Source organism: Nyctereutes procyonoides, unplaced genomic scaffold (genome assembly GCF_905146905.1).
Source record: "Nyctereutes procyonoides isolate TBG_1078 unplaced genomic scaffold, NYPRO_anot_genome, whole genome shotgun sequence".
NCBI classification, from domain to species: Eukaryota; Metazoa; Chordata; class Mammalia; order Carnivora; family Canidae; genus Nyctereutes; species Nyctereutes procyonoides.
In genome coordinates this window covers 10,739,336-10,765,506 of record NW_026575043.1, presented here as the reverse complement: position 1 = coordinate 10,765,506, position 26,171 = coordinate 10,739,336, and the positions used below count along the sequence as shown (strand labels likewise).

Sequence of the window (26,171 nt, the reverse complement as noted above, 5' to 3'; positions counted from 1 at the left end):
TATTTTACAGGAAAAGGGTAAAGGGAAATAAGTAGAAGTCGGGCAATTTCCCCAAGGACACACAGATAATGAGTGGCAGGTCTGGGACTAGAACCCAAGTATGATTCTAAAAGCCTCTTATTTGGACCAATATCTTTAAATCTAACGCAATATCTTCTTTGGAAGACAAGGAAATAAGAGGCTCATGGTATCAGTGGAGCAGGAACGGGAGGAGAACCCAGATGTTCATCCTTAGCCTGATGCTCCTGCTCCTGGATCGAACACAAGGCATCTCCAGCATTTCCTTAGTTATTATTATTTACATTCATGCTTACCTCTGTGACTGACAACAAGTTCAAGAGAGAGATAACAGGTTCTCTCTACTCTAGATGTTCTTCCAATTACTGTGTGTCATGATCGGTGGTGAAAAGAAAAATATGGAGGTGCCTGGATGACTCAGTGGGCTAAGTGTCTGCCTTCAGCCCAGGTCATGATCTCAGGGTCCTGTGTCGGAGCTCCGTGTCGGAGCTCCCTGTTGGAGCTCCTCCCTACTGCTTATGCTCTCTCTTTCTCTCAAATAAATATACAAAATCTTAAGAAAAAATATGAAGCATGAAGTTTATGAAGCCTAATTGGATATCATCTGATTTACCCAATTTCTTTTTAAAAATGCAATCATCAAGCCTAGAGAAGGATTTTAATCTTCCAACTTTACCATAATTCACATTAGTTGTATTCATTATTCATATCAATGAGAGAACTGTCTTCATTGCCTGTGTACCATGAGGAATGATGACTATTTACCATGAAATATTGGATGAAGAGTTATGAAAAACTGCCACAACTCTACTTCTCTACAATATCACAACGCACATCATGGGTATTTATTGTTCTAGGAACGTGCAGTCTTCTACCATTTAAACCATTTCAACAACAACAAAAATGAAACAAAACAAACAAACAAAAAAAAACCATTTCAACAACTTAAAATGACCTCTTGGGCCCAGCACACACTTGTCAAACAGAACTGATTTATTTTATTTGTCAAGAAACATCTGAAAGTATCAACAGCTACACAGGTGCTTCTTTTTTCATCCAAAAAATCATTTATCTTAATTCCAATCTATCCTTATTCCAGATAAGGAAAAGGGAATGAGTATTTGCTGAGTATACAAAGTGTGCTGCTAACGTTGAGTCACACTCCAACTGGTTTCCCCGGCAGGAAGATGCACTTCCATGTGGATATCCTCTCAGCTAAACATGGTCATACAGTGGAGCTAATAATAAGAGGCCTCTGACAGTGCAGAGAGGTCTTTTGGTAATGAAAGGAGAGGTACTAATGATACTCTATGTCATTTGCGAGTTTCAAATGTCCTGGGGACATCCCATTTATAGGATTCTGCTCTCCATCTCTCAACAAGATTTGCAAGTAGAACCTGCTTTTGGTCCTTCCTTCATGAAAAATATCCTGACATCTCCATGCTAACACAGACAGAAGTACTCCCAGAGACATGTCAGCCCAGGTCATTGGCTAGGGATCTCCATAATGAAGCGGCTATGGGATAAAGTCCCCAAGACATTCCATGTCAATTGATGGCCCAATTTTAAATTTAATCTGCCAAGGCCAACTAGGTTAGGGACTTTATGATGTAATACTCAGGATTTCTACATTCTTTTGGATCCAAATCAGGAAAAGGGAGAACAATGATTTGGTGCCAATTCAATTTGATATAAAGGGAGGAGCAGAGTAAGTAATTAAAAAGAAGAGGACAAGGTTACTAGTGTTCTTTTTCAATGCTGGGTACATGGATCAATTACTGGAGCCCAGCAAGGAAGCTCTGGTTACACCAGACTAGAGCTGTCAACAGGAAGAGGAGCCAAGGTTGACCGTCATGGTGTTTCCCTCCATGCTCCCTCTCATGACCTGATTCCTCCCAAACAGCCACCTTGGCCCCCAACTCTGGATGCCAGTACTCATAAACAACCAGAACATGAACCCAATTCGCAAGAAAAACTGGTACCGTCTAACGTTCTGAGATGGACTGATATCCTGGCCTGATGGTCCCTGTGTTCTGCGTGGATTATGTACTTGCTGGTGTGTTATTCGCCACGGGATGCCCTCTGTACCAGAACAGTCATGTGGTCCACAATCCTCAGTAAGTGACACTCCCATGTTACTGATGTCCCTTCCTGGAGGCCTGCCCAGATGAAGGAGATGGAAAATCCTCTGTGAGCCAGGTGACTGCCAACTCCCTTCTGACCCTCTGGAGGCCACTGTCTTCCACTGCCACTCCCTTGCTCGCCATTAGGGAAGTGCCAGTCGGCAGGTTGCTAGGACAACTGGCGTCATTGCTGGGACACAGGAATAGATCACCAGCAGTGCTGGGAACCTGGATCACAAACTCTGATGACAGCAACAAGATACCCACTGGCAGCTAATGTGCTCTGCTAAAGGGAGTGACAGACTAACATTAGCCAGTAGACAGCTCTTACCTTGACATACTATCCTTTAATATCTACACTTGTGCTTGATGTGGTGGTGACAGAGTAGGGGCAAGAAACTCGCTTAAGATAAAGGCCGAACGATTTTATTATGAATTATGTGAGCAGCAGATATGCAGGAACCCAACTGACATCTGTATATCTAATTTATTAGGGTCCTGCAGGTGGCAGGGAGGGAGCTCATTCACAAGCAGAAGCATGAGAGCCAGCAAACAGGTAGAGCAACTCAGGTTGCCAAGGGGAAGGGAAAAAAAAAATCTGCCTGTACAGGCCATAGCTGTCCCCTCTCCGAACAATAACATCCTAAGCTCATGCCGCCTCTCCTTGGAGATCAAAGTAGGAAAGGCAAAGAAAACTGGAAAACTAGGGCTTGCCGTAGTGGAACAAGGGAACAATCTTTGTGACCAATCCTCTATGTGCTGCAGAGTAAGTTTTAAAATGCTTATAACGGGTAGCAACTCGTAGGAGCCCAGCGCATTAAGACTGACTATTAAAGTCTTGGATTTTAGCCCTGGAGAAATTATAATTTTTCAGTTCCATGCAAGCTACAAAGGCTTGAGAAGAATAAAGGGAGATGAAATGAAGAGCAGCCTAGTGAGAATTTTAGAAAAGTACTCCAGCAAGAATGTTTTGATTTCTAGATGCTGCACCGAGGTTGGTGTCCCAAAGTCCATGAGGATGACTGTGTGCTCTCTGAAAGAGCTCAGTACTCGTGCAATGGCCCTAAGCAGGCAATTCTGGTGGCACAGTGGATAAGTCCCATCCTGGTGCCAGACACTTGAGGCTGGAAGGCAGATGGTGACAAGACATGCGTGATGAAAGGTACAGGGAAAGAGGTGGTTTTTCTAGGTGGAAGAAGATGGCTCAGGGTCTAAAAAGCATGGCGACAAGACCTTGCCTGAGTTTTAGAAATGAAAGATTTCACAAGATTGCCATTTGTATTGCTCTAGTATTTCCTTGGGGCAGAGGGGGTGGGGGTTCTACTCATGCCATTTTAGGACATATGCACAAATAGAAAAAAAAAAGACTGAAAAGCTGACTTCCTCCACCTTAGGTTTCAAATAGCTCATTTTACTATGTCACCTGAAAAGCATTTTATACTTGTTGAGAGTTACTTTTTCTGAACCATGCACATATCCTTATTTTAGTGTCTGCAAAAAGTTAACCTAATGTTCAAGATGTATAGAAGATGAATGAATTCTTTCAAAGATTCCACCTAGCATAATTTTATTGTATAGCTATCCCTTGAAATTTAATATGAATATACATTGGGGGAGTGGTTAAATGACTTTCTGGTATTAAAAAAAAGATTATTTTACAAAAGTGAAAAATTGGGAGGAATTCAAAGAATGAAGCTATCTTTCTGTTTGTCTTTTTGTTTAACCTTCATCCCAAGGAACCATTTATTTGCTAGTAAGAAAGAACCAGCAGATTTTGTTTGGACTTTCTGGCAAAACAGTGTTATTTCATTTCTGTTTGTGCCTCACTTTTCTGTATGAAAGCAAAAGAGAAACAATAGTCTTTTAGAGGAACAATGAAAAGAGTTCAAGTCATATGGCATGAAACAATATATGAAAAATCACAAACATCACTAATATTTTACTTTATTTTTTTAAAGATTTTATTTATTTATTCATGAGAGACACACACACAGAGAGAGAGAAGCAGAGACATAGGCAGAGGGAGAAGCAGGCTCCATGCAAAGGGCCCAATGTGGGACTCTATCCTGGACCCTGGGATCATGCCCTGAGCCAAAGGCAGATACTCAACCCGAGCCACCCAGGCGTCCCACAAACATCAGTAATATTTTAACAAAGATGAAAGATCTGATCAGCCTGAGATGTCCAAAAGCATGAGACTTAATTGCTCTCTACCTGAAAGAATTTTCAGAGCCTCACTATTTCCTTCTCGGGACAGCACCGCTAACCACTCATTCCTTCTTTTGTGCACACAGGCTTCTCCAACAGTGGGCACTTCAAAGATACACCTCTTGAGAAATACTTTCTTACATTTTGGGTGTGGCCTGCATATCAAAGTTCAAGCTGAAAGCTCTATACCTGCTTGGGCTGAATGGCATCCTTTCTTGAAGTGACCCACGTTTGTGCCTCGGCTTCTGCAACCCAATATGCAAAATGATCCTAAAGGAGAATGGTTCTCTGATGCTACAAATCCCCATTCTACGTCTCTGTTGGCTGTCCTACAACATCATCACTGATGGAAAGAAGGTTCTGATGGAGAGGTGTCATTTGCCCAGGCTCAGGAGCAGGTAAGTAAGAGACTGGTTTTATCTACCCAACCTTCCTTGCCTTCTTAAAGCACATGGGGGCTAACATCTATCTCGGCTTCGAGGCCTGATTCTGCTGCGCAGCTGTGCTTGAAGGCTTCCCTGAGCACCCAGCTCTGGTCACCTACCTCACTACCCGAACCAGGGCACCTGCACCCCCCACCCCGAGGGCAGTAACTATTGAGTGCATATCACTGACACCTGGGCATCCAACAGTCTTTTAGTCAGTATATCATTTATTTAGTGAATTTTCATCTTCAAGAGAACACAAAAACTTCCACCTGGGCACTACTCCGTTAGAAGGCGGTCTCTCTAGGCTGCAGATGTTCCCATTCCCCCAGTGAACACGAATATGGTAGAAAATGCCAGAGCATTTTCCATTCCACAATCTCTGGGTGTTCTGTGTATCTCCTCAGAAGGAGTAGCTCCTGCAGAGGCCCCGCCAGAGGGCCCATGGCCAGGAATTAGTGAGACTTGGTTGAAAGAAGTCTGAGATGGGCAGGGAAAAGGGGGAAGCCCCAAACCCTAAGAGATCCAAGGCCACATGAGACCACCCTGGGTACCTATAGCCGGAGCCCTGAGGACAAGCAGGCCTCCTAACAGGACCATTGAAAGCTGGTTCCCCCCCCCAAAAAAAAAAGCTGGTTCCCTCGTTCTAACAGAAAATCTCCCCTTCACCCCTGCCCTGCTTATCTACTTCAGGTTTTTCTTTTTTCTTTCTTTCTTTCTTTCTTTCTTTTTTTTTTTTTTTTTTTTTTGCCCTAGTGCTAGAGAATGTGGTGTCACAGATGGCAAATCTAAAAGGTACAAATTGCCAGACACACAGGAAATTCCCAAATCACTCTTATCAGAGTGTGTGTATGCAGTTCTCTTACTCTGGGGACTAGAAATTCAGCTGCCATTTTTTGAAGCTTATAAAGACAGCATAATGCTATATAAATAGGCACAGAGGTGTATATTCTGGTCTTCTCGTTTCTTCCCAGGAAAAGCGTAACTCCTGCACTCAGAGCAGTTCCTCTGAAAGGGGCATCAATAAACACACAAAATCCAAGACACCTTCACTTGTGCCCTCCTCAAAAGCAACATAGGATGATGCCACCTGAAGAAAGCCTTTGTGACCTCCCCCCTCTCACACCACAGGAGGCGTTGGATGGGGTTAATTTGCGTCGGCAGACCATTTCTTTGTTCCAAATTGTGCATCATCCAGAAGTAAAGACAATGCGAATGATGCTATTCAGTAAATGGTGAGTTTCTTTCCAGGTAGACAGTGCACTTCAAGCCTGGTTCCCATTTTCAAAGGCGATGAAATGATCTGATGGCGAGAGACAAAGCCACGGCCATTCACAGAAGGCCAGGGCGAGCTGCTCAGAAACAACCCATAAAGCAAACCACTCAAATGGAACAGGAGAGGAAATACACACAGTGCAGGATTTAAAAAAAAAAAAACAAACCAAGGGTATCAGAAAATCCCCATACTCTATTGATAGTTCTATAAAACATTCTTTTTAAACAAATTGTTTCCTTTCCCACATTTACTTCACACATCGTAGACATTTAGTATCTACTTCTAAGTAAAAGAAACTTGATGGGTCGGTCTCTCCACGCCACCCCCTACCCACACCACCCCCTACCTAATCAAATGACTATCGGATTCAAGCAAGTCTCATTAGAACCGTGTTTATATTCCTTTTTCTAATGGGTGAGTCTGCACATGGGAAGCCCAGGCATACACGAACACTTTCCTTGGACATTCACTCAACTATTTGCTGAGTGCCCACTATGGGTGTTGTGGATTCAGCTGGTAATAATGGTAATAGTAATAGTAATAATAAAAATAATAATAATAGCCTTGCTTTCATGGGGCTCACAGTCTAGTCGAGGGGATGGACGGTTAACAAATAAATATATAATATATATAAGGTACTTAAAAGGAAAATGAAGTATGCTAGCAGGTACAGAGAGATGGGGTGGGTGCTAGTGTACAGAAGTCAGGAGAGGGTGCTTTGAAAAGGTAACTTGAGAAGTCCTACTCAAGGAGGCAGAGAAGCTTAAGAAAGAAATACAGATCACTGCCTCCTTGCATATATGCTAAGCAATATGTTTTTAGAGAGAAGGGAGAGGGAAGGGGAGAGAGAGGGAGAGAGAGAGAGAGAGAGAGAGAGAGAGAGAGAGAGAGAGAGATAGCACCTTAAATAGGCTCCAGGCCCAGGACAGAGCCCAATGTGGGGACCCTGAGATCATGATCTGAGCTGAAATCAAGAGTTGGATGCTTAACCAACTGAGCCACCCAGGCGCCCCTATTCTAAGCAATATTTGAGTGTGGAGGTGGACGGTTTTTAAAAACTTAACTTCAAAAGTGGCTCATATTTTATTTTCAAAAAGACCAATGGGTAGACTCTCAATTTAAATAACTAAGACTGGGACACCTGGGTGGCTCAGTGGTTGAGCTTCTGCCTCAGGCTCAGTCTGTGATCGCAGGGTCCTAGGATGGATCATCAGGCTTCCCACATCAGGCTTCCCACAGGGAGCCTGCTTTTCCCTCTGCCTTTGTCGCTGCCTCTTTCTCTGTGTTTCTTATGAATAAATAAAATCTTTTAAAAAATGACTAAGACTATATTAGCATCAAATGAGCACCTTTGAGTTGTCATGCTATGCAGGAGGGTAGGTATCATGATGGTGACAACATGAGATAGGTTTATTTATTTATTTGTTTATTTAGCATAAGACTGTGCTCAATAATTTAAAAGCGGTTGTAAACTGAAGTTGTGCCAAATCACTGACTTTTTAGAAGCCAAACGGGCTAAAACGAACATTCGACCTGCCTCATTCAAACTGATATATTATGCAAGGTGACCCACGGAGCCAGAAGAACCACCAGCGGTCATTTCACTCAACTTTCTCATGTTACTCCTCATAATCGAGTCCAAGGGGCCTTAGGGGTTCCAAGGTTAAGTGCAATGTCACACAGAAAACCCAGGTCTCCTCTAACACGTAGGTAAATTTTCATTACCACCCCTTTCATGTCCAAGATACCATATCTTTGAGCCAGGTTGAGACATTTTCAAGAGCAAAGTTCACCTGCTAGAAAGATGGCAGCAGATCTGAGAGGGGGCTAATGGGGACAGGCGGAGGGGTCCTCCAGAGGCAGGCAGTTTGTGGTGCAGTCTGAGAAGAAGGCTGAGGACAGATACCACTAATTCCAAGGGCTGCTATGGTAGTTCCTCAAAGATGGATAAATCCACATTCCTACCCCATCTACGCGCAAACACATGTTCTTTGAGAATCTCCTGCTTTTCCTATCCTAATGGTACACCTTTTGGAGAACCAAGGACGGCAAAATATGAACTCAGTGTAAAAATGCACCAGGATCCCAAAAGATTGCTAATGACTAAGATGACTAATTTCACAACTTGCTGAGAAAATTGCAACTCTCCCCAACCCTCCCCCCCAACACCAAGCAAATGCAATTTGGAAGAGGAAGTCCTTAGCACAGAAGGAGTTCACTAGAATTTAGTATTTTCTTCCTTTCTCTCAACACACTCCGTTTACAGAAGGATTTTAAAATTACTTCAGTTGGCCATGTGGCATCTTAAAGTTTACACTTCAGAACTTCTTTGAAAACCTCATTTAATGTTTGGGGTTTGACAGGGTATCACATGAGCATTCAAAGCAATGGTTTAAAAAAAAGAACCCACCAGATTTGAAACAAAAGCTATTTTGATTACAGTATCTGCATTATTCATTTAGATGTAACCTGAAACCTAAAGCACTTTTCCATAAGACACTTGTTTCTTAGGATAAAAATGCTTTAAAAAACATCACCAGAAAAAGAGAAATCACCAGCAGTGTATTCTAATCAGCCATCTGATTCGGAAAATAATTTCTAGTAAAATATACTGATCCTCTACGACTCAAATTATTCTTTAATATGTCATAGAAACTTTTACAACAGAGAGTTTTTTTGTTTTTTTGTTTTTTTTTTTAGTAAATATTAAAGTGCCTACAAAATACTGTGCCCCTTATGGGTCTTCAAACCAAGATGTCAACTGATCAAATTAACAGGTTATTTGTTGTTGCATACAGATTTACAAAATAAAAGGTAATATACAGAATTAACAAAATAGCACTTGATGGGGGTTGTAACGTGTGACTTGTTCCAGATTTTCTTGACCTCAACCGTAAGACCAGGAATAGAATTCAGGTCTGGTGATTCCAGGAGCTGTATATTTCCACTGGAATCAATGTGAACATATGTACAAAGTGGAAACACATTAAAACGCCAGTGTTTCCCACCATTTACACTGAGGCACTGGAGATTTTTAATTTAATAAGCTTATTTTAATATGACTACTTAACCCTGAGGAAACAGGGGATAAAGATGCATATTTTAAATACATATTTTTAGAAAACCACGAAATAAAAAATATTCAGCGGAAATTTTTCTTTTCAGTGTTAATGCTTTTTCTCCCTGATATATGCCCTCATATGGCTGCACCTTGCTTTTTCAAAATCATAGTGCAACTGGAGAAATATAAGTGAAAAATGCCTGGAGAAGTTTCCCAACTGAATTGTTAAGAAGTGAAGAACTTATTATAGAAAATGTTACATAAATTTATTTTGTATATTTATAAAAATATATGTGCATATATATGTTATGTACACACATATGCATTTATGTATATAATGTATGCACAAATATACAATATACATTAAGTATGTATATATGTGCATGTATTTACACACACACACACACACACACACACACACACACACACAAAGTCCTAGTCAGAGCTGGTTCTTACTTTTCTAAAACTTGAAGAAAATACACTCACAGCCCATTCTGGATTTCCTGCAGCTGGATTCTTTCCTGATTAAAACCCTATAAACTCTTTTTCTTTTGGCACAATCTAACAATGAGGTGAAGACTCCAGAAAATAACAGAGCTGGTCAGATTCCTATGTTTTATGGCGGGTAAGCCCCTTGAAACCCATAGTGTGCTGTATCCCCTCAACTACTTGATACTAAAGTTCCTCATGAAAAGCAACCGGCAGCTGATACTTTACTAATCCCAAAGCCCTGACCCTGCAACCTGATAAAAACCAGTAAGTCAGCCAATTCTGAATAAGAGAAGCACCCAAAACAACTGACTGTATTTGCACACCTCAGATATTTGAAAGCCAGGAAAAAACCCCAGAAACATTCATACCAAGAACCAACCAACCAACCACCACCACTACTGACAACAACAAACTTCCCATAAATAAAAATATTTGCTTGGTGGAAATTCTCCTTGCTAATCCTTAGGCCAGAGAATTTTACCCCCTACCCCCCCAACCTAAAAGAACTGGGACAGCCCAGTTGCAAGAGTCTGCTCTAAACTTGACACTGTGTGATGTCCCAGGAGCAAGGGCGCTCTACCAGTGAAAGAGTCACTGTCTTCCACCCGTTTATACCAGAGGTAGATAATGAGCAGTGCTCCACGGAAAGCGGAGAGAAAGGCAAGATCACGGCAAATAGAAAAGAACCTCTCCTCTAAAAAAAGAAATTAATTGGATGATCACTTGGAGCTCATGCTAATGCCCCTTCATCACCCTGGCTCGGTGACATGCAATGATTCACAAATCCTTGCAAGGCAAGCCACTGCAGATGCTGCTCTTGTTAACTTACGACATTCACTGCGCGCCGTTCGCAGGTAGCCCTGGCTCAGCCTTCACCATGGAGACTTCCCACAAGAAGCTGGAGCGCTCCTAGGCTCAGGCGTGTTCTTTCTTCCTTCCAGAGGAGTGAGAAATACCTAGCGCGGGAGCAGAAGAGAAGAAAAAGAAAAAGGTAAACGCCTCATCCAATCACTCATTATCTCAACAAATGAAGTCTGATGATCAATTAGACTAATTGATCACCCACCGAAGACCATATTCCAGTACTCTCGCCTTAAAGAAGAAATTTCGTATTTTTGCTCCTGCCCCAGGAGACGTAGCGTGGCTGGGTGAGCCTTTTACCCCTGTCCCTCCCATGCCTGCCCTCCCCACAAACCCATATAAGTTGAAGCCAATTCTGGGGGACTCCTGATGTAATCCGGGCTGAGAAGCCAACTTGCAACCCAGCCTCCGACCACGCCACCTGATTTTTTACTCTCTGCAAAAGGGAGGGAGAAAGGACGATCACCTCTTGCCATTTTCAAACCTCACTGGGTTGTTGGGGAGATCAATAAGATCACTCTTGCAAAGTACTCACAGTTCCCGAGGAGAAAGGCACTATGTAAACGCCAAGTATTATTAGTGGTCATAAGCCTGTTACTGAGCTCTGAGCCAGAATTTAAAAGCCAGCTCTGGCTACCCACCAACAGGCAACTCTCCCCTGGGGCACCCAAATGTGCAAAAAGTCTGCTCGGGCTGCTGTGCTAAAACTTCCTTTCCATGGAGGGGTCCTGGGGAAGCCCAGGACCAGAAACAGAGCCTTCTGGAAACTCAGGGAGAAAGAAAGTGAAGGCTTGGATCAGAGCAGGAAGCAAACGGAAGGGGGAGGGCGGTGGGGAGTGGAAGGTGGGTGACAGAGGCCTGAGCAGGGGCCTCATAATTTGGTCCCTGCCACCCGGCTCCCCCCCCGATTGCTGGTTTACACTCTTTAGTGCACTGAAGCTTTGCAGGGCTGTGAAATTTTCCACTTGGCTGTCTGCCATTCCCGCCCACCGAGGATAACACTTACACACACACAGAAGTGCCACACCGATGCCCTGCTGGAGAGGACTGGGAGGATTTTGTTGTTTGTTTGTTGCTTTTAAAGAAAAGACCTATTCATAGTCTGATCCTTAATATTTTCCACACCTGGACTTCTTGATTTTTTCCCCTCCTTTAAGGCAGAGCCAAGGAATGGCTTTCCCCAGGCCAATATTATCAAGTTATTTTGACTTGTGTGTCCTGGAGGAGCAGGCTTGAGGTATAGGAACTTACGTGACAGGCCTGGGGGACAGTGAGGAACAGAGAATTCAAGTGCTAACTTTGCTAGAACCCTGTTTGCTTCCTGAACAAATCATCCCCAAGTGAGTTCCCTTTCAGAGCCGCAGCACGCCGTGCAAAGGCGGGAGGCTCAGGAGTAGCGCTGTGGGCGTTGACACTGTTTTCGAGGGAAAATTGTGGTCCTTATCATAAAAGAACAACAATAACAAAAGGCAAAAATGAATAAGTGCAAATCGTCTATTTGGAATTGGTGAAATCCTGACAAGTATCCCTCCAAATAGCTAAAAACTGGAGAGAAGAAAATTAGGACAGAAAGGAGAAAGGAGGTACCTGCCACGAATATGATTCACCAGGGCTTTTATACTGAATACAGTTTACAAAGTGCTTTTGTCTTCTTTTTTTTTTAATTGAGACATAATTGATAGACAGTACTATATTAGTTTCAGGTGTACAATGTGCTTTCCTATTCATTCACTCGTTCATTCATTCACCAGATGGATGTTTACTTGGTGCTTACTGTATGCACCAAGTTCTAAGTTCGTGATGGTGAACAAGATGAACAAGGACTATACCTTCAAGGGGCTCAGTGTCTCAGGAGGGACAGACACGACAATCAGTGTATACCCTCGCCAGTCCATGTGTGACACTTGAAAATTGGGTGGGCGTTATGAAGGAAAAAGAAACACTGGGATTTGCGATCATAATTGGGAATACCTCACTTGGGAGGGGCTTCGGAAGGCTTTTCTTACAAAACCACCATTTGAGAGAAGTTAGCCAGGTAGGGGACACAGCCTCTGCATGATGGGACCGGACTGGATACATGCGACCGATGTCTGGTATTTTTTTTTAAAGATGTTTTATTTATTTATTAGACACACACACACACACAGAGAGAGAGAGAGAGAGAGAGAGAGAGGCAGAGACACAGGCAGAAGGAGAAGCAGGCTCCCTGCGGGGAGCCTGATGTGGGACTCGATCCCGGGTGTCTAGGATCACGCCCTGGGCCAAAGGCAAGCGCTAAACCGCTAAGCCACCGGGGCTGCCCAATGTCTGGTATTTTTATCTTCTTTTTTTCTGGCCATTTCAACGGGGCCTCCTTTGTCAAGAAACGAGCAACACAACTGTTCTCAGTACCTTGAAAGAAGAGATGATTTCTTCTTTCTGACCGCCAGGCCATCAGCACAACAAACACTAGTAATTTCTGCTAGAGGAGCACCATTCCATGCAGGTATTATACTTGATGTGACAGGAGAGGAAGCCTCCGGTTTCCTAATGCATCTCATGTCACCCTGTCACCCAGTCATCACAGTGAAATAAAAGGAAGCTCTGTTAACACCTGCATGCCACAGCTGGAGTTAAGAAAGCCCTCCCCCGCCCCCAAAAGGGCTAAAAACAGATCACATTACATGTAAACTTCTGAAAAAAATCTTCCTCATGCCTTGCATTAGGTTCCAAATTTGCTGGCTTCCTCTTCACTCTTAAGATGTTTTTATCATTTTTCTCGTGGACTGCAAGCAGCACTGATGTCCACCTTCAAGAGTGTCCTGTGAGCCTTCTCATTTGGTTCTCGGCTTGGTTACCTGTTTATTTACCCAGGAAAGCAGCATGATGCAAAGCAATAAAAAACAATGGAAGTGTTATGTTTAACTGAAGTGTTTTCTTGTTCCCTATCACCCCCGATCTGGTACAACTTAATCCTTCCACTAGGGAAAATCAGCTAATTCGCTTTCTTCATCCTGCAAAATGAAGGCATCCTCAGACAGGTTCATTCATGTCCTCCCCGTGAATGAAGGGAGTTTGAAAGTCTGTTTGAAACAAATAAGCCAAACGTCTACTTGAGCCTTGTCCCATTTAAAGACATCCAGGACGAAATGTAATTTCTCCTACAAGTTTCTCATATCACCAAAACCCCCAAATTAATAATACTTCAAGTCCAAAGTCTTGAAAATACAAATCCTCACTCTGACTTAGCAGTCGTGATGAACTTTAGCAAACTGTGGGGGGGTGGGGGGGTGGGCAGGAAAAAGCTCTTCTGGAATCCAAGCATCCAATACCTCCACCATCAGACTTGGGAAATCATGCCAGGCTGACAGTTTCTGGTCCAGAGTAGAAGATGACACAATGCCAATGTCTCCTTCCCCTGACTGCCCACAGCACTCACAGTCTCTACCACATATTTTGACTCCAGGTCCTTTTCAATTCATCACTCCATTATACTGCTTTCTATACTCTACTGGATTTACTTAAGTCTTGAAGGTTCAGAAAGTTTATAAGCTCCTTGACGAAAGAAACCTTGCCGTGCCTTTCTTTTGCAGCCTCCTCACGGTGTCTAGCAGGAGAGCTTGAATTTAAATTAAATGATCCATATCCAAAACCTGTTCTACGACTTAACCTTTACACCAAAGGAATGACTACTCTACAGCTGTAATTTAAGTCCTTCCCACCCGTCTCTGTCCTCTGGGATCCCGCAGCTCCTATGATGCCTATCGTCCACATGAAAGCCCTCCATGAGCTGGAGAACAATTAAGTCACAATTTTGCCTTTCTTTTGTTCTTCCAACCCATTATTATGTGTTTAGTCATTCGGGGCTTTTCAACAGTTGCCATATAGATCCTTGATTCTCACTGCTTTCCAAAACCACTGTTAAGGAAACCCTGGGGGGTGTATAGAGGGATGCAGACACTCTGAGGCAGTGCTGAAGAACCTGAACCGTTATCAGAAAAACCTGGAGGTCAGGGCACCTCGGTGGCTCAGTCGGTTAAGCAACTGCCTTTGGCTCAGGTCACAATGTTGGGATCCTGGGAATGAGTCCCATGTTGGGCTCCCTGCTCACTGGGGAGTCTGTTTCTCTCTTTCTCTCTTCCCCTCCCCCCGCTTGTGCACACACGCACACGTGCTCTCTCTCTCTCTCTCTCTCAAATAAATAAATAAAACCTTAAAAAAAAAGAAAAGAAAAATCTGGAGGTCTTATGAAAACCTGGAGGTCACAGATACCTGGGTTCCCCCCACCCTGTCCAGTTTCTTCTCATTCATTAGACTTGGGGTGGGACCAGAGTACTTGCATTTCTAACAAGGTCCCGGGTAAGGCTGCTGGTCCGCGGACCACACTTTGAGAACCACTATAGGTAAGCTTGCTGTAAAGGTAAGCCTTTCAGTCAATGATATAGCCAGACAGAGGCTAAGCATCTTTGGGGTATATTTAATCCCTAGGAGATGGGTACACTGAAAAAAAAAAACACTCCAAAAAGGCTCACCTACCTTATAATCTGGGGGAAATTTTTGTTGCCTTTTGGGCTCTTGTCTGCTCTCCCTATACTGGCTTCAGGTCCTGTCAGGGTCAATTCTGCCCTTCATCTCTCCATGTCTTTTTCTTCTCTACTAGAAACTTCTCAGCCTAAGCACACACAGCCCATGCAATCCCCAGGAGACCTTCCCCAGGCTCTGCAACATTCCCCTGTGGCTGTTGCCTCTCTCTTGTTCACTAATGAACACGTGAAAGTGTGGTACAAATTCAATGCTCGTACTTTACCAGATACAGCTTCACCTGCCTCCTAAAAGCAGTGGCTTTTTCCTAACTGACTTCTCTTCTACTATTTGGCTATGGCTCATCAGTAGGTTTATTTTATTTAGTGGACTCGTCTTTCTCCCCAACAGTGTCTTTCTCAAATGACTTCTCTCTCCTTCTTTCATTAGCTGGGCTGGGGTGGCCTCCCGACTTGGGTGCAAAGATGGGCACATGCTTTAGTTCTGGAAGACTACAATACACATCCCTCTCACCAGGATGACTGACTTTAGGGACAGGCACATAACCAAAGCCAATCAGAAGCCTCTCTCAGACCGGCTAGAACATGAGAGTGTGGTCTCCTAAGAGCTGTACTTACTCCTTTGTGAGGAAAGCCCATTTGAGAATGAGGCTTTGCAATAGGGAGCAAAGCCGAAAGACAGAAAGTCCGAGTCCTGATGACAGTGAGGTGACTTACATCCAGCTGTGCCAAAAGTTAAGATTCATCCCTGAATTTTTTTTGCTATGTCATAAGAGACAAAAATCCAAAGTGGCTCCCCAGATTGCCCTTATGTCCTAGTACACACACACCTTCTCCTAGTTATTCAGTCAAGCACTAATTCAGGTGACCCTGTGAGGGGATTTTGCACCTAAAAGTAAGGTCCCCTTACTGACCTTAAAATAGAAAGATTATCCTTAGTGGGCCTGACCTAATCAGGCAAGCACTTCCAAGGGATAGGCTCTTCTAAGAATGGGATTGAAAATGAAAGGATGGATTCCGTGGGGAGGAGGTAATATAAGGTATTACCTCTATCATTACATGATAAGGTATCAGAGACGGACACCAGGAGCTGCGAGGTACCAGCGGACAGTGCTAGCATGGGGGGCTTTAGTCCTACAACCACAAGGAAATAAGTTTTGCCAATAACTGCGTGAGCTTTAAAGAGCATAGTGGGCCCCAGATGAAAATGCAGTTCAACTAACACCTTGATTTCAGCCTTATAAAAACCTGAGTGGAGAAGCCACCTAAGCTGTGGTATCTGCAGAAACCAAAATGGCATGGGTGTGGTTTGAAACCACTACAGTATAGTGATTTGTTATGCAACAATAGAAAACAAATATATATGAGATATAATAAATTCCTTTTTTTTTTGGCTTAAGTCACCTTGAATTTTATTTGTCTCTTGCAACCAAAATATCCTAGTACTCTTGATTCCTCCTTGACGGTACTAATCTGGTGTTCCTCACATCATTTTGTTGTTCCTCTTTCTTGACTTATGTTCCTTCTTACTCCTTCTAACCTTAGGGTAGGGGTTCCCCAAGGTTACTGGCTCAGCCCTCTTCTCTTTCTATGCTAATTTTTGTTTATGGCATATAGTTCTTAAATCTGTATCCTGGGCCCTGGCATCTCCCCTTTTCTTTCTTTTCTTTCTTCTTTCTTTCTTTCTTTCTTTCTTTCTTTCTTTCTTTCTTTCTTTCTTTCTTTCTTTCTTCTTTTTCTTTTTTTTAAGATTTTGTTTTATTTACTAGAGAGAGCACATGAGAGAGAACAAGAGCAGGGGCAGAGGGAGAGGGAGAAGCAGACTCTCCACTGAGCAGGGAGCCCAACGTGAGGCTTGATCCCAGGACTCCAAAGGCAGGTGCTTAACTGACTGAGCCACCCGGATGCCCCCATCTCCCCCTTTCAAGCTGCTGGATCTATGCAGTATCTATAACTTATGTCTGCTTCCAAACTTCTCAATTTTGCCCTCAAACCGGTCCTCCTCTTTTATTTCTGATTCTCCTAACAGCATCACTGTCATCTTCTCTTCCTCCCTATGCCAATGGGCTGTTGAGTCTTACGGAGGCTGCTCTCCATGCCCACACTGCATGCTGGCTCAGACTCTGTTCCTCCTAGAGCAGTCTGCTCACTGGTCTTCTTGCCTTCAGTCTTCTTCCTGCAAACCATCTGACTCATCACCGTTAGATAGATAATACAACTTCTCCATGATATACCTTCACAGGTTCCTACAGCTTGCTGAAACCGTCAACTGTCTGATGGGTGAGACCTTCACAGTTGGGCCCCAGCACATTTTCCTCCTGATGCACGTTGTATTGGCCAGAACACACAGCTCCTTCATCTCTGAGAGTCCACACTTGGATGCCATGGGGTAAAATTCAAGCCACCCTTCCCAAGGCCCACTCCGATCCTACCATCCTGCTAGCTTACAATGTTCTCGCTGGGAAGTCCAGCAGTCCTCCCCTTGTCTGTGATTTCAGTTACCTGCAGGCAGGCAAACTCCAGAAGCAGAGGATCCCCCTTCTGATGTAAGGCCACAAGGGCAACAGTAGCCTAAGGCCGCATCACCTGCCTAACCCATTCACCTCACTTCGCCTTGTCATTGAGGCAGTTCACATCTCACATCATCACATGAAGAAGATATTTCGAGAGACAGAGACCACATTCACATAACTTTTATGACAGTGTGCTGTAATCGTTCTACTTTGTGATTAGTTATTATTACTTTTTTACTACTTTATCAGTTCATAAATTATAATCATGAATAAATTCATTTATAAATTTGTTAATTTATAAATTAAAATCTACCACAGCTTTGTATGTATAGGAAAAAACTATATACAGGGTTCAGTATTATTCATGGTTTGTGTCCCCTGTGGATAACGGAGTACTACTGTGCCCTTTTTTTCCTGAGAATGTGAACTCTGATAGTTTCTTATTCATTTTCCTTAGGATACTAATAATTTTATTCCCCAGGAAGACTGAAGTAAACTATGAAGACAGGGTTTGTATCTGCCTTCTTGCAGTGCTTTTACAAATGCTAAACACTTGATAAATACTTGTTGATTAACTGACTGAGAATGTGATATTTTACTTTCACTCTGACATGTCCTCAAGTCTCTTTACTCTGTGGTTACCAAATGGGAGAGCTCCCTTTCTGGTGACTTGGGAGAAAAATCATTACATAAGCCTCTATGGAAACTGCTCAATCAATGAAATGTTCTGCAAGAGCCTCTTTTTCTCAACTCAGAACCAAAGCTGACTCTTTGTGTTTTCGTTCTGAGGAAGAAAGACAAGCAACCAGGGCTGCTGGAAACTGCAGAGTTCAGAAAGTCTTCCTCTGGAAGTAGGGCCCCCCAGCAGGGTCCAGAGCCTGTCTCTACTTTGCTCACAAAAGAGCATATAAACATGAGTCACAGACGCCCCAAAGCTCCTCTGTATCCCAAAGGCAATGAATGTCAATGTAGAACTTTCCGGAGAGGATAAGTGTCCCATCAGATTTTAAGAAGAGACAGAGGAAGGTGAAGGTGGGATGGAGCCCAAACCGATGGACTTCTGAAGAACAGGATTTATTCATCGTATCATGGGATCCCTATTTTCAATCAACATTCAACGATTTCTGTGATTTATCCATTATAAATTCTTTTTCCAAACTGGTAAGCCTTGGATACCCTGCATGCATTTGAGATCTTTTCTACTGACATTAACCGGTTTGTGTTTAAGCGATAAAAACTAAAATTAGTATGTGTCTAAAGAACACATAATCAGAGAGATAAATATGCTGGGAAAAGCCCTCTGATCACACTTAAAAAAATCATAATTCATGTTGATTCATGCCACTGTTTCCTACTATTAGCAGAGCTTATCCCACAGAGGTAAGGCTTTATCCACACACATACAGGCTCGGCAGGTGTCTATATGCTGGTTACATCTCCTTACTAGTATAAAGCAAAGTTTGCTAAGAAATTTAATTATGCATCCAGTGAAAAGTATGTCTGCATAGCAAGAATAAAATGAAAATACATCTGAGAAATACCTAATCTGCATCGAATAGCTGTAGAATTGACATCTCTAGGAAATTATAGTTTGTGAAACCAAGATGGCACATGCTCCTTATGGATGATTTCTTCCTGGCTTTACTGGTTTAAAACTTTGCTCATGAGGGGATGCTGAAATCCATCAGAAGGCACTTGGCCCAGGACACAAAGGAATCTTGCTCAAGACAGCACACTGCGGCTACACATTCTCTGGGTTACAAGTCCCTTTCACACACACCGTGAGTCATCCCACACCTTCGCCCTGAAGGAGTTTTATTCATGCCTGTTTGAGAAGGGCAGTGTTTAGTTTGGGTGTTGCAGAAGGGCTTGGTAAAGATGGGGAAGGTGGAGACAGAGTCTGCGCTTCATGTGTTGATCATCTGCAAAGCAATTACAAATCAGGAGCAGTTACATGGTCCATCTGGAGCCTTTGGGAGGAGTGCTCCGACTTTAACTGGCTTTCGATTTCTGCTGTTCTTGCTCTAGACCAAAATTTAGCAAATCAGACCAACATTTAGAGCACAATTAGTAAAAACTCTAAGAAAGAAATTTAAATATTTCCCCCTCACTCTCTTTTGATATATACTCTTAGGGGTTATATGACAGCATCTTCACTTATTTGGTCTGACTTCACAAAATACCAAATGATGGGTCAAAGTAAAACAGGACAGAATCCACATACCCTCCATCTCCATGCTTTTGAACAGACACAGGCAATGGCACTCATCAAAAGTATTCAAAAGAGAACTCTGGAAGCATCCTATCAAAGCCACAGCTTCCTTTTCAATTAATAAAATACTACTGTGTAAAAGCACGGCTACAACCGGGACCTCAAATCATGCTAAAGAAGTAAGTTCGAGTATGGTTACAGGATAAAGGCTACTCAAAGATTTTTTTAAAGACAGAACTGTTTTCCCAAACTCAAGATCACCCAACTTTTGCATAATGTTGGGATAAGAAGACGTCCTGTAATTGTATTAGGCAAATCTCATTTGTCTTTCTTTTTTTTTTTTTAAATTTGTCTTCCTTTTTGTCTGCTTTATTGAACTAATAGAGCCAACAAAAATAAAGACCCTATGTATTTTTTAAAAGATTTTATTTATTTATTTGAGAGAGAGAGAAAGCACAAACAGGAGGCACAGAGAGAGAGGAAGAGAATCTCAAGCAGACTCCACACTGTGCAGGGAGCCCAATGCTGGAGCTTAATGACTCTTAAGACCATGACCCGAACCGAAACCAAGAGTCAGACTCTCAACCAACTGAGCCCCCAGGCACCCCTAATGACCTCAAATTCTAATCTCCTTTTTCATACTATTCCAGGTAGCTGCCTCCTTGTTTAAATATTACAACTTTCTGATGCAATCAGAACAAAAGTATTGTAAGACAGAGGTGCTATTGTAAACTCTCTCCTTCTGGAGGAGGCTTAATAAAACTATTCTAGCTTAAAACCGAGATTTCAACTGTCTCAGCTATAAACACCAAGTAACAGAAATGCCACTTGGCATGAAGTCTAGGGATTACCTGTTGAAACACCAAAGGCAGGTATACTTTGATGTGGGCTACCTGGTGCCAGGGAACTACCAAGAAATACAATTATTCATTTTCTATGAATCTGGAAGTGAAGACTTGATACCGTTTTTGGAGCAAAGATCCACATTGTGGTAGTGGGGAGCAGGGGGGAGGGGGTACTGGAGGGCGTGGGCATGCACACAGACTCCTTGAACCAGTTACAGGTACCACTGTCTAAAGAAATACCTCCTATTCCACTTGCTACAATGTTTTAAGTCCAAAAAAGGGAAACACCAAGTGTTATTTTCTGAGGAAAGGACCCCTGCAAGATGCAGCCACAATTTACCTTCCTGGTTGTGAAACTCGATCAAAATACCTGATGAGCATGTTTCATAAAAAAATCCCAAGGAGTTTCTTGACATAATGAGCATTCTAAAAGTTTCCCGCATTTCTTTAAAAATAAATATTAAAAAACTCCAAAGACTAGCAACATCTGTTTATCACATGGCTGGAGAACACACATTCTCAGGGAACAGCATCCCCCCCTCCACTTATCAGAAAAAAAGAATAAGGGGTGTTCTTTCCTCCTCCTTCATCCTCCAGGTTTAGGGGTTTATGCTCATATCATGGCTCAGGGGATTCTCACACTTAACAACTTCCAACATATCAAAAGAGGAGAAAATCTCTCGCTCCTTAATTGTTTTGTCGAATAAGCTCTCAAAAGTTCATTTTTGTTACCTTTTTTCAGGCAAAATAAGAGGCCTTTTACAAAAATTCTATTGCTAAAACAATGGAATTCTCCCGGGAATGACTTCGTTATGGAAATGAAGTGACAGCTTCTTTTATCTAGCCAGGCAGAAAGTCTGCATTTATAAAAGGCATTCAGAGCACTCAAGTGCTGTGTGTGGGCGGGCATAAAATGCTATTTTTAATTCAGATTGCAGCATTCCTCCCATACAGGTCTTTCAGATAATCATAATCATAATAATACTGATCTACAAAGAAAAAAAAAAAAGATACCCATTTCTGCTGACCCCAGCAGAAAAAGAGAGGAAGAAAAAAAAGGGGGAAAAAATAGGAGAATGACAAATACAGTTTCCTTCCTCATGTGGACCACTCAGTAGGCTCAGATATCAATCTCTAAAGCTATCAGAGCTGACTATCTATTATCCAGAATTAAAAGCACTTAAGCTCTGTGAGTAACAGCATCACATCTCACACACAGATTTACATATTTGTACGTGTGATTTTCACTGTGAGTTTGCAGGAATACACACACCTGTGCCTGCCGGGAAATACAGGGTGAGTTCTTCCAACTGTTCTCAAGACTTAACAGTCCTTGGTGATGCTGTGATGGATGTGTCCAGCTATGCGGCAGAGCCACACTGGAAAGCCGATTTCTAATTTCAAAAGCTGGAAGGCCCCTCGGGTAGGCAAGAGGCGCTTGAGTTTCTGTCTGGGCAGATTCCGAGCTTTCCAGGTCGGGTTTGGAATCTGCAGATGGAGATTGGAAAACGGCCTGCCATGTTCCCCCTATTGGCTCTGCTGGGTACCAAAGACTGAGAGGGGTGATGGATGGAAATTCTGGTAAGGAAGAGATCAGTGTACATGACTCCGCAGAAGTAGGACACTGGAGAGAACAAAGGAGAGGGTCAGAGTGGAATTACAAGGAAAACGGATGGAATAAGACCTCTAGTAATGGCTAAGTGGTCTAAGGACACTGGAGCAGGATTAGAGATGAGACAACAGGCAGGGTCAGAGAGCTATTTTGTAATCGAAATAAAATTCACCTAACATAAAACTCATCATTTTAATCATTTTTTAACTTGTACGGTGCGGTGGTTTTTACTGTTACCTCATTCCGGAAGATCTGCATCATCTCAAAAAGAAGTCCATATTCAGGGATCCCTGGGTGGCGCAGCGGTTTGGCGCCTGCCTTTGGCCCAGGGTGCGATCCTGGAGCTCCTGCCTGTGTCTCTGCCTCTCTCTCTGTGTGTGACTATCATAAATAAATAAAAATTAAAAAAAAAAAAAAGAAGTCCATATTCATTCTTCATTCCCTTCTCTTCTCTGCTCCTGCAAACCACCAACCTGCTTTCTGTCCTACGAATTCGACCATTCTGGAAGCTGCATATAAATGGACTCATACAACATGTGGCCTTTTGTGGCTGCCTTCTCTCATTTAGTATCATGTTTTTAGGATTCACCCACTTTGAAGCCCGCATCAGTCCTGCGTTCCCTTCCTGGCTACATACACTCCAGTGTATGTATAGATCACATTTTGTTTCCCCATTCATCAACTGACAGACATTTGGGTTATTTCCACTTGGGGGCTATTACTAAGAATGCTACATTGAACATTCTTCTTCCTATTTTTGTTTGAATGCCTGTTTTCAATTCTTTTGGGTGTACACCGAGGGGTGGAATTGCTGGATCACATGGTCATTCCATGTTTCACATTTTGAGGAATTGCCAAACCGGATTTCCACAGTGGCTGCACCATTTTGCAGAAATGTATGGTCTCCGATCCCCCCTCTTTGCCAACATCTGCTATTCTCCTTTTATTTTTCATGATGGCCATCCTAATGGGTATGAAGTGGGATCTCATTGTGGTTTGGACTGCATTTCCATAGCCACTAATGATGCTGAACATCTTATTAATGTGCTTGGTGGCCATTTATGTATCTTCTTTGGAGAAATGTCTCCCATGTCCTTTGCCCATTTAAAAATTCGGTTGTTGGTCTTTTTGTTGTTCAGTTCTAAGAGTTCTTTATGTATTCTGGAATCCAGACTCTTATCAAACATATGATTTGCAAGTATTTTCTCCCATTCTGTGGGTTGGGTTATCTTTTGACTATCTTGCTAGTGTCTTTTGAGTCACAAAAGTCTTTGATTTTGATGAAGTCCAATTTATCTATTTTTTGTTGTTGTTGCTTGTGTTTTTGGTGTCATATCTAAGAATCAATCCATCACCAAACCCAATGTCATCAAGATGCACTCCTTTGTTTTCTTCTAAGAGCTTTTTAGGTTAGATCTTCCATTAAGCTTGTTGACTCATTTTAGCTAATCTTCTGTATATAGTGTGAAGGGTCCTGCTTTCATTTTTTTTTTTTTTGCATGTATCTCACGTGATTCCCAGTTGCCCCAGCACCACTTCTTGAAAAGAGGTCAAAGAGGTTTTGCATATGGAATTATTTCAGTCTGTTCTCTTTTTTTAAAAAGTGTGGTGGTGTGTTGTGTTTTTTTTTGTTTTTGTTTTTAATTTTTACAAATTACCTTTAACTGACTTTGTGGTTACAGTGAATACATCCCACATTTTGAAGATATAACAAATTTTCAAGGATCCTGACCGAACAGGGCCTCAGGGATAATCCTGAGCTTTCAGGGAAGGCAACCAGCTCCTAGGTGGTGCCTTTGCAAGGACTAATTTCCAAAAGCAACAAGTAGCCTGAAATTGCTGGGTTTTCTGTTCTTTAATTCCATTTGTTTCCATGTCTATACCCTCTAGTGAACTGCTTCCCCTCCTTAGATATCGCTATACTTCTATTCTCTACACCATCCCCAATACCCACCTATTAACTTGGCTCTTTGGAGAGAGCCTAATAATCTGATTTATAGTAAGCCAGACATAATATACTTCTAGTATGCTGTCCAAGTCCCTGCTTTACGCAAAAATAAATAAATAAATAAATAAATAAATAAATAAATAAATAAATAAATAAAGTTTAGAACCCCAGGTATCACCCATTCATCCACTGGAAGAAGTGGAGACCCAAATCTCCCCTAAAAGAGCATCATTTTTCAAACGTGGCTGTACATTGTGATCCCCTGGGGAGTTTTAAAAATCCTAATGCCTGGGATCTACCTGCAGAGATCCTCACCTAACTGGCCTGGGCTGCAGCCCAGGTGATGGGATTCTAACGTACAGCCAGAATGGAGAGCCAGGTGCTCTAAGTCAGTTGTCAGAAGTGGCTGCTTATTCTCCCATCGCCGAAGCCAGCCTTTCTTGCCACCTCGCACCACTTGCAGTGTGTTAGGGATATACATTCTTCCATTTTAAGTTTGAAAATTTCAAGATTTATTTTTATTTATTTATGATAGACAGAGAGAAAGAAAGAGAGAGAGAGAGAGAGAGAGAGAGAGAGAGAGAGAGGCAGAGACACAGGCAGAGGGAGAAGCAGGCTGCATGCCGGGAGCCCGATGCAGGACTCGATCCCGGGACTCCAGGATCACGCCCGGGGCCAAAGGCAGGCGCGAAACCGCTGAGCCACCCAGGGATCCCCAAGTTTGATAATTTCAGATGAAAGCTAACAAAAACTGAATTTCTTTTATTCTCATTTAATCTCCCCCCCCAACCCTGTTAGTATTCCCAATGACCAATGACAAAAGAAGCTCCGAGAGATGAAGCGACAGCCTAGACCATGAAACTTCCAAGTGGCAGAGAAATGGATTTTAATGAAATTTTTTTCAACCCCCAAGTCCATACCATTTAAGGCCTCTTGGTAATTTTAAAAGAGCCAACTGTTAGGAAGATGGTCATATAATTTGGTACCCAGGGCAGCCCGGGTGGCTTAGTGGTTTAGCACCGCCTTCAGCCCAGGGCATGATCTGGAGACTTGGGATCGAGTTCCATGTTGGGCTCCCTGCAGGGAGCCTGCTTCTCCCTCTGCCTGTGTCTCTGCCTCTCTTTCTCTCTGGATCTCTCATGAATAAATAAATAAAATCTTTAAAAAAATTTGGTACAGCAATTTCCCATCATCCATCCAGCACTCATTTCGTGGGATGGGGCGGAGGACTATAGACTCACTGAAGAGGATGGTGGTATGTGCTATTCTTTCTTTCTGTTGCATGTGTCCTGCGTGTGTGAGTGTGTACATGAGTGTGTGTCCATACAAGGGAAGTGGGCCTCAGGGATATATCTAAATTCAGGAAGATATGACATGATTCCAAAAATGCAGCTGGGTCAGGTTTTCAGAGACTGCTGAGAAGCAATAATGTTTTCTAGTATTTTGATAAGATTGGCAACAGGCAATAGTTAACCTTTATTATGGGAGAAGAATAACAAATACTGAGGGGACTTACACTTCATTCATTTGTGAATTTAATCTGATGCCTACAGATGATTACCAAACTCCACCAGTTGAAGATGCCAAGCTAAAGGATATCAGGCAAAAAATCTCCAGTCCTTAAATATTCAGGTTCTCACGGTGGAGAAGGTACAACTTCCACATAATGCCATCTTGCCTGCTGAAGCAGGGGGCACGCTAACAAACCTTTACACAATAGGCAGCATAAAGTCAGAATTTATGGTAAAATATATTGGCAATGGTGGTAAAAGCTGGGAACCAAGTTTTGAGTCACTTTTTCCTCCTCAAATATGTGCACTCAAGCAAACATGTGGATCTGGGCATGTATGCTTGTGTGCACACACATATGAGTGCATGTGCACATGCATGCACACACATGCACACACCGAAACCACATTTCGGTCCCATCATTTTTCATGGGCCTAACTTATCCTTAAGAAAAGAGGCAGTGGGTCACAATGCTATTATTCTGTTTGTGTAGTACAGAAGAAAGCTGGGAGAATTTTTGCACAACAGAACCAGATGCTAGAAAGGAG

General features: G+C 42.6%; 1 protein-coding gene across 8 annotated transcripts in view; it reads right to left on the bottom strand.

Annotated features, from left to right (window-relative positions):
- The window catches only part of ATXN1 (ataxin 1), a 402,302-nt gene that overhangs the window by 139,483 nt on the left and 236,648 nt on the right, over positions 1-26,171 (bottom strand). For 5 of the 8 annotated variants that reach the window (XM_055321809.1, XM_055321814.1, XM_055321811.1 and 2 more), the window contains one exon: positions 10,433-10,559. The gene's annotated coding sequence lies outside the window, so the exon portion shown is untranslated. Of the gene's footprint in view, positions 1-2,000; positions 2,178-10,432; positions 10,560-10,999; positions 11,019-12,855; positions 13,056-26,171 lie in introns of those variants that run through there. The other 3 variants (XM_055321812.1, XM_055321815.1, XM_055321818.1) reach the window with 3 other exon arrangements.